Source organism: Pezoporus occidentalis, unplaced genomic scaffold (genome assembly GCF_034315485.1).
Source record: "Pezoporus occidentalis ecotype Australia unplaced genomic scaffold, CSIRO_AGI_Poc_V1 ctg164, whole genome shotgun sequence".
In the NCBI taxonomy this organism is placed as follows: Eukaryota; Metazoa; Chordata; class Aves; order Psittaciformes; family Psittacidae; genus Pezoporus; species Pezoporus occidentalis.
Genome location: NW_026913466.1, coordinates 908,785 through 924,472, shown reverse-complemented (window position 1 = coordinate 924,472; position 15,688 = coordinate 908,785). Strand labels below are relative to the sequence as shown.

Genomic DNA, 15,688 nt, shown 5'->3' with positions numbered 1-15,688 from the left:
AATTCTCAATTTCAGTATAAAGAATTGCATTCCAGCTTACAGTATCAGAACATATTGAGAAATCAAGCACTTTTGATGGAAATGCACTCACATAATAAATTCAGGGTGCAAAGACTATTCTGAAACAGAATGGCACCATTGAGAATCAAATTGAAGATACTCCATTAGAGTTTTCTCCATTATTTCCTTCCGATTGTTGAAAAGCCCTAGAATTCTCTTGGGTCTAAATCAGAGGAGGGTGTGCCAGCATGATACCACAAAGCTCATTTGCAACAGCTTTCTTGAGGGCTGAATCATCTACCTTCTTTCCAAGGTATTACACCACTAGAAAGTATAGATTTAAACTTACTGATACAAACAGTCAAACAGTTGGGGAAACTATTCATAAGCATTATGAAACTTCTGTTCAATATTAAATTATAGTTTGATTTCAACCAGCTAGAAATTTAATTCAGAACTAGTTCATAGCACACTACAAGTCTTGGGGAAAAGAGTGACCAAAGCCAAGCATAACTACAATAAACTGAAGCCCACTTACTAAGTCTGGCAAAACTCCAATTTGAACGTATACACAAGGTACTGCATCCAAATAAGAAATTTAGTTATTAACAAATTAAGACCACATGACTCATAACCACCTTTCTGCATTAATGAGTATGACTGCCCACATGGCAGTGATAGGGTTAATAAAACACAGGCCGCAGACTCTCAGCTACAATTACCAGCTATCACTAAGCACAGTTACAAGTCTGTGATGTGTCCTGCTGAACTCAATCCATACAGGATACAAACATGTATCAGACAAGTCATACCATAGCTTGTCACCAGATAAGAATAAAAGCATGTTGTTTATTAATTATCAGCAAATTAATAATAGCTATATGTTGCGAAACCAATGTATATACCAGTTAAACATCAAAATGACAGCATATTTAAGTATTAGAATATTAATTCCACTTTACATTTCTCACCCTTCTACATGGCTACCCATGGTATATGAACCAACTATCTTCATAACCACAGAACAGACTTCTAACTTATCTTTAAAAAGAGTGAGTGCAAGATCAGCTGGCATAATAGTACTATTTGTGAATAGCTGTTATGAGGATGCCTACAGGAAAGATAAACAGAGCCCACAGGTTAGTGTACAGAATACAGACAGCAATGTGAAACATTTAGATAGGCAACAGAAAGATCAGTGTAAACCACACATTATCCCCTTAGTCACATGAAATAACCATTTCTAATCCTGGCTGAGCAAAGCTTGGTGGCTTTAGCAGTAGGTTATGGTAAACTGAAGTAAACTACTAGGGCCATGGTCTCTTTTGCAACCTGTAGCACATCAGCAGAGCAGGCACAGTAGCAGCTAAAGCAAACCAAGATTTCCTCCTTCACCCCCCTCTAAAAATCCATTATAAAAATACTGTTTTGCCAATGACATACTGCTCTACCAAGTTCATTTTACAATGCTGAAATACTGAGGGACCAACAATGATAGCATTGTTGATCCGTCTCTAAGACTTACTTAACATGCTTCCATCAACTTCAAAGAGCAGCTGTACTGGTAAGGAAAAAAAAAAACAGCAATTTTCTTTTTCTCCCCATAAGAATCCTATTTTCTTGAAAAAGGAAAAAAAATAAGAGTGAGACCAGCAACACTCTTCTCCCAAGAGTGCAAGGAACAAGCACGTTAATACTTCATATGAATGCTACTAAAGTTGAAGCTTGGTTACTTTACACTAATATAAAATTCAGTAGAATGTAAATATATGCTAATGTAAACTCTGATCAACATTCTGTTATCTAGCTACACAGAATGCTTTAAACACTAGGGAAAGCCCTTAAGAAAGCTTGCTCCCTATCCCAATTCTTGGTTCTCTACTACAGTAATTCTCCTTTCTGCTCCATTTCACATCCCTTGCCCTGCCCAGCAGCACAGATACTGAAGAAAAACACTGCCCAGGTAAGTTTTCTATTCCCTACACAGCCAGCTGAGCTACACAGAGTGAGGAAAACACAGGAAATATACTTAAACAACACAAATTCTATGACTGATATACTTTGAGATTTCAATACTTGAGCTATGTAGGCTTTTTCCCTTCCCTCCTCTTGAGGGTTTAAGAGCTCCCACAAGATAGATCAGTAAGCCGTGATTGTTGCCTTCTCTGCTAGGAAAGTACATGAAAAAGAACTCTGAGACACAAGGAAATAATTGGTGCCTTACCTTATCACTTCAGCAAACAGACAAGGAAAGCTGGGTGTCAGCAGGACATGTCAAATACTTGAAAATGCAAGTGACCACATAGCTCCTAACTTAATCAAGCACTACCTCAAAGGTATTGTTTTAAGTGACCACACTAGGTGCCAATTCAAACACTTTACCTGATCAGGACAATGAATGACAATCCACATATAAAATTAAGCTTTAGGGAAGTCCACTTTAATCAATCCTACAGAACCAGTCAATCACAGTATTCACCACAGACAGATTCTTAATTGATGCCAGGAAATAGCCTCAATCTCACCACAGAATAGACCAGCACACAGTAAGCCTTACCTCACTGAAACAACTCAGCTAGGATACAAGTAAAAGCCACCATGCAAGAAACCCCTTGCTGCAAAATCAGTCTCGCTGGGGAAGAGAAGTGCATTGACAAGAGAGAGGAAAGAAGGACAAAGAAGAGAATGCTTCTTACTTGACACACAGTCCGGCCAGGCCTCAGCACTGAGGTTAAGTCTTTCTTTCCCTTTCAAAGAAGTTGGGACTTGGCAGCCACCTGCCCTTTGCTCGAGGGCAGATACCGCTGCCACACCGGGGGTCAAGGGTGGCAGCTGCCGCCCGGCCGCTCCGAGCGCGATGAAGAAGGAGGAAGCCCCAGGCGACCTGTAGCGCCCCGGGTCACTTGAGGACACGTGTAGATGTCGGTTACGCAAATCAGAGAACGGTTTTTTGCAGAGCCCCACCCGCGCGGGAGCGGAGCGGGGCGGCCGCCAGGCCCCGGGGCAGGCACAGGCTCGCTCCGGCGCCCCGCGGGGAGGCGGGCAGGTGAGCGGCCCCGCTGCGGGGCGCCGCCGAGTGAAGGGGCGGCCGCCGCGCAGGCTCGCCGGGCAGGGCGGGCGGACAGCGCCGGGCTCCTCGCAGGCCGGCACCCCCCTTCCTCCCTTCCCTCCCGCAGGCGGAGGGAGCACCCCAGCCCCTTACCGAGGCAGGAAAACCGGTGGACGGTCTCTCGGCGGCAGTGAGGGCCAACCGCGCTCTGCCCTCAGGAGAGCCCTGCTCCCGCCGGGGAGCGGGCACCTGTCCGCAGCGGCCGACCCTGGCTTACCTGGCCGCGCGGCTTGCCCGCCCTCCCGCCCAGCGCGGTGCGGTCACCAGCCCACTAGCTTGCTCGCTCCGTCCGCGAGGGAGCCGGCAGCGCGGCGAGAGGTACCGGCTCCAACCGGCACTTCTCGGGTCCCGCCCCGACGCCGCCGTCACGTTACCGGCCGCGCCAGCCAATGGGCCGCTGCCGGCGAAACCACTGACAGGCCGCGGGGCGGGCGCTGCGGCGGACAACAGGGGCCCGCCCGGCACCTCTGCTGTGCCCCTGGTCAGACTGACAGCCCCCCGGTGAGGGTACCGGCACCTAACCAAACGTGAGCCGCTCGGAAGCGGGAGGAGGTGGAAGGCGTGAGAAAGCCGCTACCGCCGGCGGTTACAAAGTACACATGAGGAAGGCGCAGCTGGCAGCGAGGCTATTGAACCGCGAGGGGGACGCGCGGCTGCCTGCGCACCGGAGGCCTCGGCTAGGTGCGGACAGCGGGAGGGGAGGGGAAGCAGGCGGGGATGCTGATGTCCGGCCTGGATGCTAGGGATGCCACCGCGGTGTTACCTGACGAATTAGCCGGCGCCCCTGCCGCGTCCCTGCATCTCTCCTGCAGCAATGCCCAGGAACATCCAACGTCCACGCCGCTGTCTGACAGGGGCAGACACGAGTCCGTGTTCTGCACGGCAGGACCCTTCTACGGCTCTTCAGTTCCAGGGGAAATCTGATAATAAAATAATAATAATTTTAAAAGTTCACAAATATACACGACTTAAAACCCCCAGTCATAGACCCATTTGACTTTCCTATTTCACTGCCTTTCTCCGCGGAGAGTGAAGTTCCCTCCTCCCGGTGCCCGAAGGGCTCTGCTGGATAAACGCATGAAAGCTCGAAGGGAAGTTGTGATCCCTACCTAGATTCCTGCTATTAACGGGGACAAATGGGCTGCGTCTGCCTTCTCTTACTCGTACGAACAGCTCAATCTACTCCAGGAATGTTCCTGCCATATTTTCATTATTAGCAACTCCATTGCAAGAATCTATTAAAAATCCTATTTATAATATAATTATACTTCTTACACTCACTCTGCTGTAGTGTTTGTTGTCTGTCTAGTCATCAGTTTAGCAAGTAAAAGAGCCTGTTCGAACTACTGCTTTTCCTCCATAAAACACCAAAATCTTTTCCTTCACAGCTATAGAAAACCCCTTTCACTTAAAGAGCACAGATTCTGCAAAACCAATGAACTGTATGCCGTACACTGAATAAAGTACAACTTAAAAAAGCCATTACAATATAATTCTGCACAACACAGAGGTGTGTGCTTGTTTTGAAACACAGGCATTACAGTGGAGCCGAAAGTGAAACCGATTACAAATGAAAGTGAAGCTGGCTTTTTAATCCAAACACATAGAAACACTAATGCCAACATGTATGTTTGCAGCCATAGTGGTAGCCTAGCAGAGAATTTGTTTTGTATTTGTTTTAAGCAGATAGTTTCTACCTGTGTGCACTTTGTTATGATCTACTCCATGATGTCCTTTGATAGCAATCTAATCTCTGAGAAGCTGCTACTGCCATCACAGATGTGACAATGGCATGGCCCTGTCTGCAGCTACTGCTCCCGAAGTCCTTGACAGAGTTTGGCCAAAAGCGGACAGCCAGCCAGCAATCTTCCCAGGAGACCAGTTCCCTTCTGTCCCATGACCTACCACCTCCTCAGCTGACTGGGTCTTGATTTCCACCATCGAGACAAATCTTCTGCTTTATTAGGGCTTACCTGAGGAATGAATTAATGGATTCTACCTTACTGGAACTATTTCCCCTTTCTGTGAGCAAGATAAAAGTACGTCTTACTCTATAATCTTTCTTTCTACTAACTCAAAAATGAGAAGTCTGTATACAGGATCTGCCCCATTTTCTGTCAGCAACAGGCTAGGAAGATACGTTGTAAAACCAAGAAATATTGGTACTGAAGTTTGGCATTAAGTCAGAACACTAAAGTTAATGATCATAAGGTTCATAATTGCTTGAGCAAAAGATTGCAACCCACCCTTCTAGGTTTGGTTCTTACTTTGCTACTGAGTAGCTCCTGGGGAAGCACAAGGGGAGCACTCAACTCATCAATCACACCCCACAAATCCCCAAGGAATGAGATCGGAGCAAACAGAGTATTTTGTTAACTGCCTACTCAGAAACAACACCGTTTTTAGCTGTGCAGCTAAACTTTGTACCCCACAGATCAAATTCTTCTTTAGGGTTATTTTAGTGCAATTATTTTAGGATTCATTTCTTCCAGCCTTTTTCAAGCACCATTATCCATAAAATGTTCTTCAAGCTTTAACACCCTTTCTAACTGTTTGTCACAGCCATCTATGAGAAACTGAAAAACCACATCTCGACAACTCAGGGAAGGTCGAGTTTCATTTCACACAACATTCCATTCCCTGATCTTTTTTAACTTGATACTTAGAGGTTACATAACCAGCTTTGAACCTTAAAAGAAGTAACAGTTTCCAATGTCACGCTCAGTGTAACTAATGGGTGTCCTGAGCATTTTGGCTTCCATGATTTTGGGACATCTCATGAATCCTGTAGATTTAAGAGGGTAATATTTACAGTCAGAATTTGACTTTATTATTCCACTCTTTTTAATATCAGAGAGATTATTATACTTGACTTTTAACCCTCTAGTAGTGCTTGAAGTTGCAGTAGCAACAGTATCTTGATCACAATTGCGCTGGTAGCAGTTAACCTGAAGCTGAGCCAGTTCTTTGAGTGAAGCACCCTATGACAACTACCATGTGATCTCCAAGTACATCTCTGACTGTCTGTTTCTCAAGATCCCATCTTTTGATATGAAAGGCTACAGCTTTATTGTTAACTGAAGCATGAACCACAACCCTTTAACTTCTAAAATGCCATTTATTCTCCTAAAGAAAATAAAAATTATGTAAGTTTCATAGTTCTCTATAGAATTGTAATTTCAGCCCCTGCCACATCCTGATTATTAACACACTTGCTCTTTCTGGCATTTTATAAAGCTTCTTTGTCTCCTTCTGGGACTTTATAAATCACATGTTACATACGCTCCAGATCATTGATTTCTTGGTGCAATAACGTGGCTCTTGCAGTTCATCACACAAAAGGCTCTCAATGGGTATTTTAGGACAACACTTCCCTCTGCTGGATCTGTGGGCAGTCACAGCTCTGCCTGCACTGGAGGGACCTGCCCAAATTCTCTGCCTCTAGCTCAGGCAAGACCCCTGCTCCTTCCAGACAGCTTTGGACAATAAGAAGCTAGCAAAGAACTTCTTAATTTATCAGATGGCTATGATAATCATAAGAGTTTAATCCAGCTTCAAGTGGACGGGACTATCAATTTATTTTGTGCTCAAGACAGGAGTATCTCAAAGCTGTAGATAATGATAAAATTGGGAGTCTTAGGGTCTCCCATTTCATATCCTCTCCAAAACCCTGACAAGCTGGCTCTTGAGCTGCACTATAGGAGCTCAGACAAGGCAACAGATCCTTGGCTGTATGTACTTCAGCAAAAAAGCATCAGGATCATAGGGTATTCCAAGAACACCACTGTAAATCATCCATCCTGCAGAACACAGGACATTTGAGACGAGAGCACATTCTTTCCCTTTCTCTGTAATGTGCTAATACATATTTTCTGCGTCTACCTTGAAGGGACTGAGTGCAAAGTGACAGCAGCATATTAATACAGATATATTCTTGCTCATTAATGTGAAGGCAGCCTTAAAATCCCCCCAGAAATGTACAGTATGTAGGGCTGCAAGCATGAACTCACTTTGCAGCAATGGATATATATACATAGATCTATTGTCTGCAAAGACCTTCTCTACATAGCCTCTGCTGATTTTAATTGACAGCACTTAAATGTCAGCTGGATCCTCATGCCAGATCAACAGGCATTTCTTTGTACAGCATGTATATAGGGCATCACAGAAAAAAAAAAGATTAATATTTTTGAGAGAGAAATATTGGCTGCACTTTTTGTGATTCTAATGGTAACCAAGAATAGTGCTACAGTGAATTTTAATTGACTGCTCCATTTCCCCTCTGGCCATCTGTTCCAAACTACTAGCAACAACCAGAGTACAACATTTTACAAGGGGAGGCTTGATGGAAACTACCATATTCAGATAGCTGTCTTGTGTTCAAGCCATAGAGTTGTTGAAATACTGTCCACAACTGAGGGAGGGGGAGTGTTAAGAGGAAGGGGAGAGAGAATTGCAGAGATAAATTAGTAAAGTTGTGCTTAGTTCTTGCTCTTCACAAGGACAGGAACTGCACCAGGTGATGACATGTGCTCCTCACTGACTTGTACAAACACGATTGAAAAACATAATTGTTTTGCTGAATAAAGATTCTGTTCACATGCTCTGCTGAATGAAGGCTGTCAGTGGATTTCAAAACACAGCAAGATGATGAGTAAGCTACACATGGGTGGAGTAGAAAATATAGATATAATTCTAAAACAATATTCCCAGTCAGAAAAATTCACTTTGAAAAGGGAGACAGAGATGTTCCACAGAAAACCTGTCAGAAGACTGGGTCAAAGTGGTACTCAGTGTTAAAACCTAGAACAGGTATCAGTGCTTAAAGCCATGCTGAGGTTAACTGGAATAAGCCTTCATTAGAAGATGGGAAACAGGTGATTACACAGAAGGTGGTTCCCAATTTGCATTCAGAACAAAGCCTGTGCTAAACACGCTGAAGGCCTGGTTAGAAAAGATCATATATCTCTTGGGGGAAATAAAAAAGGTTTCTAAGTGTTTGGAGAGAAAATACAAGGCTTGAATAAAGAAACCAGAATGTTACGATCAAGGAGATCCTGAGTAACAGCAATAGGGAAAGGAAATACCCCCCACCCCAACATAAAGTGGCACAAGCAATGCTTTTCCAAGCAGGATATTTTCCAGTTGTCACCTGGTTTTTCAATGCTGAAGAATAAGGATTACTCTGTGCTTCATTTAAGTGGGACTACATTCATGACTCCTGGTGATCCTTGCATCTTACTCTTACTAATTGTAAAGTCTTTGTTTGAGACTTTCCAAGAAAACTTGTACATGGACTCCAAATAGAGCAACTAAAGAGGAGTATTTGTCTCTCAAGAGCTTTCACCACAAAATAAGTATTTGTTGGCTCTAGCAGCCCCACAGGCATTAATAGCTGGCACATGACACTTAATGATGCATTACTAATAATTGATGTGTGGCTGCCAGAATGCTACTTACAACAACAACAACAAATCAGTGCTTTGGGATTCAAATATCATTCACTCCTGCTATTTCCAAATGCTTTGACTCCACGGTACAGTTCTAGTATTGCAACTACAAGTCATAAAAAATGCAATTAAGAATCCAGCACTTGAAACTCCACATCTCATAATTTTTTGCAGAAAATACAGGAAATACACTTCTGTGACTTCTTATGGAGATCCTGATTTCTCACAGGAGTCTTAGGTCTTTCTTTCCTTTACACTATCTTATTTTTTTACATTTCACTCATTTTGCACAGAGGTGAAAGAATTTTACACCTAGTATTTCATCAATGCCAGCTTCTGTTCATTCAGCAGTCTTGCAATTCTTGCATTTCTAGTCAGTTCAGCACTTGTCTGGAGACAACTTTTGCTTGCTGTGGAAGTTAACACATTAGAAATCAGAAGTCCTCTAGCAGAAAACTACCTACTTCATTGTTTTTTTTTAAATCACTGTTGCTTTACTTGTTAAACCACAGACACGCAGCCCTGATTCCAACTGAGACAGCTCAAGAGCGTCAACCCCATGCAATAATCTCCTGTTGTTGATTAGTCCCCAGCCAATTTTTCACCACAAGCTGCTGCTCCCTCAGAACTGCAGTCTGGTTTATGTGTGACATTGCTCCCCAGTTTGGTGCTACCAAAATGGACCTGAGCAGCTTAAACAATTTTGGTTGTAAGGTTTCTTTAATTAGCATCATTTTGAAAGGCCCAATTTGGATTCAACCAGTATAAGCTCTATCCCATATAACAATATAACCTGCCCTTTCAACACTGCAGGATCTGCTCTGCACCATGCAGACAGATACTCAGGGAAGTTGTTAGAGCAGAAGATCAAAGGCAATTTATTTTTCTTTCAGTGCACTTTCATTCTGGACCTTTTTTATTCATTCCCTTCAGTCTTCTTTACTAATGTGTAGTTCGAGATGGATCGGTGATTTATCTGAAATATTTATTCCCAATATCTCTCCAGAAAGTGCAAACATCAGTTCTGTACTATGGATAGCCCCTGCAAGTAAAAATGTCACAGAATCACTTTCTGGTAGCTTGAAGAACCCATTATAAATCATGTTACTGCTACATCTCGAACAGAAATTTGCCTTCTGTTTTCTAGAGAACATGCGAAAAATAAGACAAAACAGTCTGTTATACCAAAGTATCTCTACCCAGATTTAAACACAAAGAAGGCACCCCTCGATTCTGTCAGAAAATACTTCCATTGTCATAGCCATCTTCATTATTAATGGCTTGATAGCACAGGGAAAAAAAAGCCAATTTTGTCCTCAAAACTTCACAGTGTAAAAATACCGAATTTTATAAAGAAGTCAAAGACAGAGAGACACCATTTAAAATCAGCCTTGTCAGTAAGAGCAATAGCCAAATAAATGGATATTAAGTTATTTATGGATACTGGTAAGAAATGCTGGAGTTATCTACCACCTACTTCACTCTGCAGCTGCATTCAGTTTTCTTTGAGATATACAAAATGTATGAGGTCATTTAAAATCGGAGTGACCTCACCACCTGCTAAGATTCCATCTTTAGAGGCAATAAAGCCAGGATAATCTCAACTCCAGGATCAAACTAATTGGCTATCATGCCTTTTAAATAATGCTGCCAAGCATATACAGAAGCTAATTATCTGATAAGCAAATTGTTACAGTGCAGCCTACCAAGCAGAGAAAAGTCATCATTTTTGAATGAGAATCAAAGTAAATAATAAATGTCTACAGCACAGCCTGATATGAGGAGTTCCTTGGCGCATATTTGGGATGTTTAATCATAAAAAAATGTAGTTAGACATGAGTCATACAGCTCACCCCAAATGACTGGGAATGCATTTGTTTAATACTGTGTGTAATATAGGAAATTCTCACTGAAGCATTTCCACCTTCCTGGACATCCCTGATGCAATTCAGTGTTAGTCACACAGTGTGAGAGCAGTCAGATAACCACATCTTCCTCCCTAGTCTAGATGCTGGCTGGACTCAACCTTTAGGAATAAAGTTAGGCCTGCAAGATACTTGGGCTGTACTTTTTCATCTCTGTTAGCACACATTATATTTAAGATGGCACACTAATTTCTCAGAAAACCCCTTTAATAAATATTTGTAAAAGACAAGCTTCATACTATTTTTCTTGAACACAGACACAACACCGCACACTGTGACACAGCAGCATGGCAACAGGTAAGGATGGACTCTCCCTCCTGAGGGACTCTGAATTACTCACAGCTATGAGGTGTGCGAGTGTCCTGCCTAACAGGATGCAGAACTGCTGCAGACATCAGCACATATTTCTGTGCTTCTGCTTGAAAAGCAGAATTGTTAGCACAGCATAGCTTTTGAGCAAGAAAAGAGAAGATACTAACAAGAGGAATTGTGAGCAAAGAGATTCTCTCATCTGCTGTCCAGTTGCTTTTGTGATCAAACAGGCTTTCATCCATTTCTTGTTAGTAAACAAGACTCTTTCAAAGACTTAAATGCCCCATCAGTAATTCTTTTTCATCTTGACAAAAAAATTGTTGGGGTTCTAAATTAATATAAAAAAGAAATGACAACACATATGTGCCTTTAGAACTGCCACGTGTAAGGTTTTATTTTTATGGCTTGCATAATACCACTTTGGAAAGCGCTGGCTGTATTCCAAGGAAAAGCTGATCTAAATCCAATGGTTTTCATCTCTACTTTGATTTGACCAAAATACAGGTTCATTAGGGTCTTTACTGCAGCTAGGGTAGAAAACTCCAACGCACAAAAAAAGAGTTGAAGCCAGGCTGATTTTCCATGGGCTTTTTAATAGTGTGATTTGTGCACTCAAGTTCTGCCAAGTAATTTCCTCCTCTTCAAATGAACTGCCTCTCACTAATCTGAAGTGTATAAATTCCTGACTACCATTCCTACTTCACAAGTAAGATGAAGCTGGGTTATACAAAAAGAAATTAGCCTAAAAATGCACTAATTCTTACTACTAATGAATGAGAATGTGTTAAACAGTTAGACCAGGCACGAAAGACCTTCATCAAAAATTCAGGACACATTACTGTGCACTCACAAAATGTGTGAGATGCTTCTGAATTGAAAGTCAGTATGAGATACTTGGGGTGCTTAGAAAAAGAAAAAACAGAAAAAAATTAATGCAGGTTCTGGTAAAATTACTTAATTTAAATATGGAAATCAATATTACTTTTAAGCACGACAGGTAAATGCCTAAATTTACTACTTTAGCTGAGTCCTAGGATTCAGGACTGATTTAATTTTATGAGAACTGTTGAATGCTGAATTCGAAAGACTTGAGTTAATGTTTTAAATCATTAGGCTCAGGCTTCAGTGTTCCTGTTTTCCCTGCTGTGCCAGAATCTGGAAAATCTTTTTACGTTAGCAATCTTGAAACACAACTTTTGGCCCTTCACATTGCAGCAAGGTAGAACTGTTCAGTCAGTTTCTCTAACACTGTTGAGACAGGCCTCTTTCAAGACCTTCTGACTGATTGATAATCAAAGTGAGCCCTTAAAGCACAAAATGTCATTAAAGTTAAAGAAATTGTCAATTTTGCGGAAGAACTTGAATAAAAGGATACTGAGCATTACTGGTAGAAAATTCACTACAATTTTCACAGTGGTCCATCACCACAGTGGACTTTGATTGTTGTCTAAGTTGGACCTGTGTATGTTTTTTGTATTACTTCAGTTGAAATTTAGACCAAAAGTGTTGCAACAGGTGCCACAGAACTATAACTGAAAGAGCAGACAACACTGCATTTGCCATGCTAGTTAAACTGCAGTGGATCCTATTAACTCATGTGCTCATAACATTCTGTTTTACCAACAGGAATTACATAATCAGGTGTCCTGCAAGAGATTAAATGTCAGAGCCCGTTGGGGCAGACGAGACTTTCAAACCTCCTTTGTTCCTGACTGTCTCAGCTGATCTGATAAGCACTGAGCATCACTTGATAGGATAAGGGCTCAAACAGTGCTTGTTCCATCAGCTGAAGATGACTCAGCAGTATCTTAACAGCATCCCTTCAGCTATCTGTATCCCAGACCTGGTGTAGTGATGTGCAGAAGCCAGGAAAATATAATGCTGCATGGATTTCACCATGATGTCTGCTTTGTACACGATATTCTATAAAAAACAGGACATCAATGTGACGAACGGAAGGCTAAGTTTTCTTTCTCTTTTTTTTTTTCCCCTCCTTTTGAACCGCCTTATACCATGGCAAGGTTTGGGATCTGCTGCCCTCCGGTGGATGCTTGGAGAGGTCCTCTCTGCCTGCAAAAGCATTGCACTTGAGGCGTGGGCGTTCTCAAAAAGCGTGACAGATAAAAGGAATAAAGTGTTAAATTCTTCTTATTTAGGATCAAACATAACAGCTGGGACTAATTTCTTAATTTCGATACGTTGTTTTGGCTTTGTCAGAGTATTTCTACATCCAAGCTGAGGTGTTCTAGTTCACTCTATAGTGCTGGCTCTCTTCAATCATTTTACATTCATATAAATATACATAAACACAATACATACGGTAATGATATGCAAGTATGTATCTGTTGCTTTTGATAATATCCAAATCCATCTCTTTGTGATTATTGACACTTTAGACCTCTTTCTAGCATCAACATCTAAAAAAAAACAATGACTTTTTTTTTTTCCTATTGGCTTGTGCAGTTCTTTTCAATGTATTTATCTGTACTACTGGACATTTTAGGCCAAGAAATGCATTTGACATGCAATGCCATGCCAGCCCTCTGTGAAAACCTGATTTATGAGGTTGTTTAAGCTCTGCCTGTTAAGATCACAGTGTTCCTTAGCACACAAAATCAATTGGAGCTGTACAACCTTTCTTAAAGCTCTGTCTGTATTAAGGCAAACCGGTTTTGCAGATTTATAAACCCAGCAAAAATAGTTTGCAAAGGCATTGCAAATAGATGTATATTTCTAACTGAATAATCAACTTTAGTGATGACAAGGTGCTGATTAAAGGGAACTTTTTCACTGACAAACGCCTAAGTCTCTGTCCTGGTTGTGAAGTGGATCCTTAGAAATTCAACTTCTGGGACTACATGGAATACCTTAAGAAATTTGGAAAAACCCATTCTTTTCCTGATAAGGGTTTAACTTAGGTACAAGAGTATTGTAGATGATTTGGACACTTCATTCCATCCAGAAACACAACCTGGTAACTAGCTCGCCCAGTTTACCTCAAATTTGGAAGATGCTATCTGTATGTGTGTTTGTAGTTACATATCAAGATGCATTTGAGCATGAAGAGATCAGAAAAATCATTAAATCAAGTTCTGACAGAAAGACACACACACACACACACCCCGAACTTAGCAACGGGGAGACGTTTAAGACGTCCAGCCAACTGCTGTGCCTTACTTTGAGCAGCACCTTTCCACCCGCACCGCATAGCTGCGACACCTTCACTCACTGCCATCTCAGTGCCCACCTCGGCACAAAGACAAGCGTCGCGCTTTGACGGATAGCCTCCCCCTCAGAAGCGCCATGCGGCTTTACTCCCCCTTCGGCCTCATGGCCGGACGATGGGGTAAGGGGTTGCCTTGTCCCCCGGCGCCGCCATTTCCCTCAGGGCCGCGGCGGGAAGAAGGGCGCCCCCGTTCACCTCAGGACGGCGGCAGCACCAGCACCAGCACCGGCACCAAGCTCCGCCCCGGCGCCTCCGAAGCGGGGCTGACGGGGGCGGTGGCGCCGGGCGGTGAGTTGTGGCGGCGTGGGTGCTGCCCGCTGGGCTGAGGGCCCACGGGGAAAGCGCCCGCGGGTCGCGCCGGGTCTCTCCGTCCCGCAGCGGAGAGACGTGGTCGCGTTTGTTGGCCCTCAGGGCGGCCTGTAGCTGGTGAACACGGTGAACGTGGAGGGCTAACATGGAAGGCCTGTGGGACACAGGGCGGGGGGGGGGGTGAGGGCTTGTTGGTGCCCGGCAGTTCATGGATTTCCGGGCTTTGTGATGCAAACGGGGATGTTCCAGGTGGAAATAAGGGTGGGCAAAGGGCGTCGGTGAAAGCATAAGCGCCATATAAAGTGGTTAAACGGCAAAGCTGCTGTATGAGGTGCAAAAGCAAGGAAAAAATCCCACAACCTCGTCCCTCTTCTTGTTCCGTGTCATAAAGTTTACTTGTCCATGCTTGGTTCTCTCTGTTCCATGTATATTGTGGAGGAAGAAATGACAAAATATTGACAACTACAACAAAGCCTTCATATAGAGTTTTTAATATGAACGCCCAGCTTCCCAACAGTTCTCTTGGCTTAAAATGCCATTTGTTACCTTTAGATGGTAGAAAAGTAAGCTTTGGAGAGGCCTCGGTGAGGTGGCACCTTTTATTTTTCTAAAGGTTCCATCCTCTGGACAGGTACAAAGAGGCATTCTTTCAAAGGCTTCACAAGGCCAGATACAAAATTCTCCAGGTTTGCATTTGCAACCGATACTAACTCAATGCAGACATAGTAGGGATTATATTAACGTTATTGTGATGGCTGATGGGGTTGTGGTGTTTCTAGTGACATTTGTCACTAAGTCTGAATAGAAAAATAACTTGTTACATGGAAAAACAGCAGTTCAAGGGGTCTGACCATATGGCAAGTTTAAAGGTGGTTTTTATAGAGAATCTATAACTAAAGCTCAGAAATGAAGGGGCAGCAGCATTTGGCTTTGTGTTTCAAAGGGGAAGGAATTCATTACAAACATGTATTGTTCCATAACATGCCCCAGTGGCACAGTGGCATCTGAGGTCAGGGTGTGTGCGACCAGGAAGCCGGGCACTGTGAAGGGAGCAGAACAGCCTGCAATGCAGAGGTTGTGTGTGTGCTGGACTGGTTGTAGAGCACCACATGAGCCAAGTGATTGTTAGTACATAGGTGTATTCATAGTGTTCCCGTGACAAAGCCCAACTGTATCATCCAGTCAAGTTTAAGTCACCAAATCTGAGTTTAAACTGGATTAGCAGTCAGAATGTGTCTTCCAGACCCACTAAAAAGCATTTACTGCGTTGATCTTTCTGGTAGCTTGCCTTGGTTCCTAAAAAAAAATAGGAAGCTGCGGGAGTAGCTTCCCAATTTTGTGTTATTCTCCCCCCCCC

General features: G+C 42.9%; 1 protein-coding gene across 5 annotated transcripts in view; it reads right to left on the bottom strand.

Annotated features, from left to right (window-relative positions):
- Nucleotides 1-14,103, bottom strand: part of LRRC8B (leucine rich repeat containing 8 VRAC subunit B) — a 31,689-nt gene extending 17,586 nt beyond the window's left edge. The window contains exons 1-2 of one of the 5 annotated variants that reach the window (XM_062613109.1): nucleotides 13,974-14,103; nucleotides 3,873-4,029 (exon numbers count right to left, since the gene is read on the bottom strand). The gene's annotated coding sequence lies outside the window, so the exon portion shown is untranslated. Of the gene's footprint in view, nucleotides 1-2,696; nucleotides 2,913-3,202; nucleotides 3,282-3,326; nucleotides 3,660-3,872; nucleotides 4,030-13,973 lie in introns of those variants that run through there. The other 4 variants (XM_062613105.1, XM_062613106.1, XM_062613110.1 and 1 more) reach the window with 4 other exon arrangements.
- Nucleotides 14,104-15,688: the final 1,585 nt, after the last annotated feature.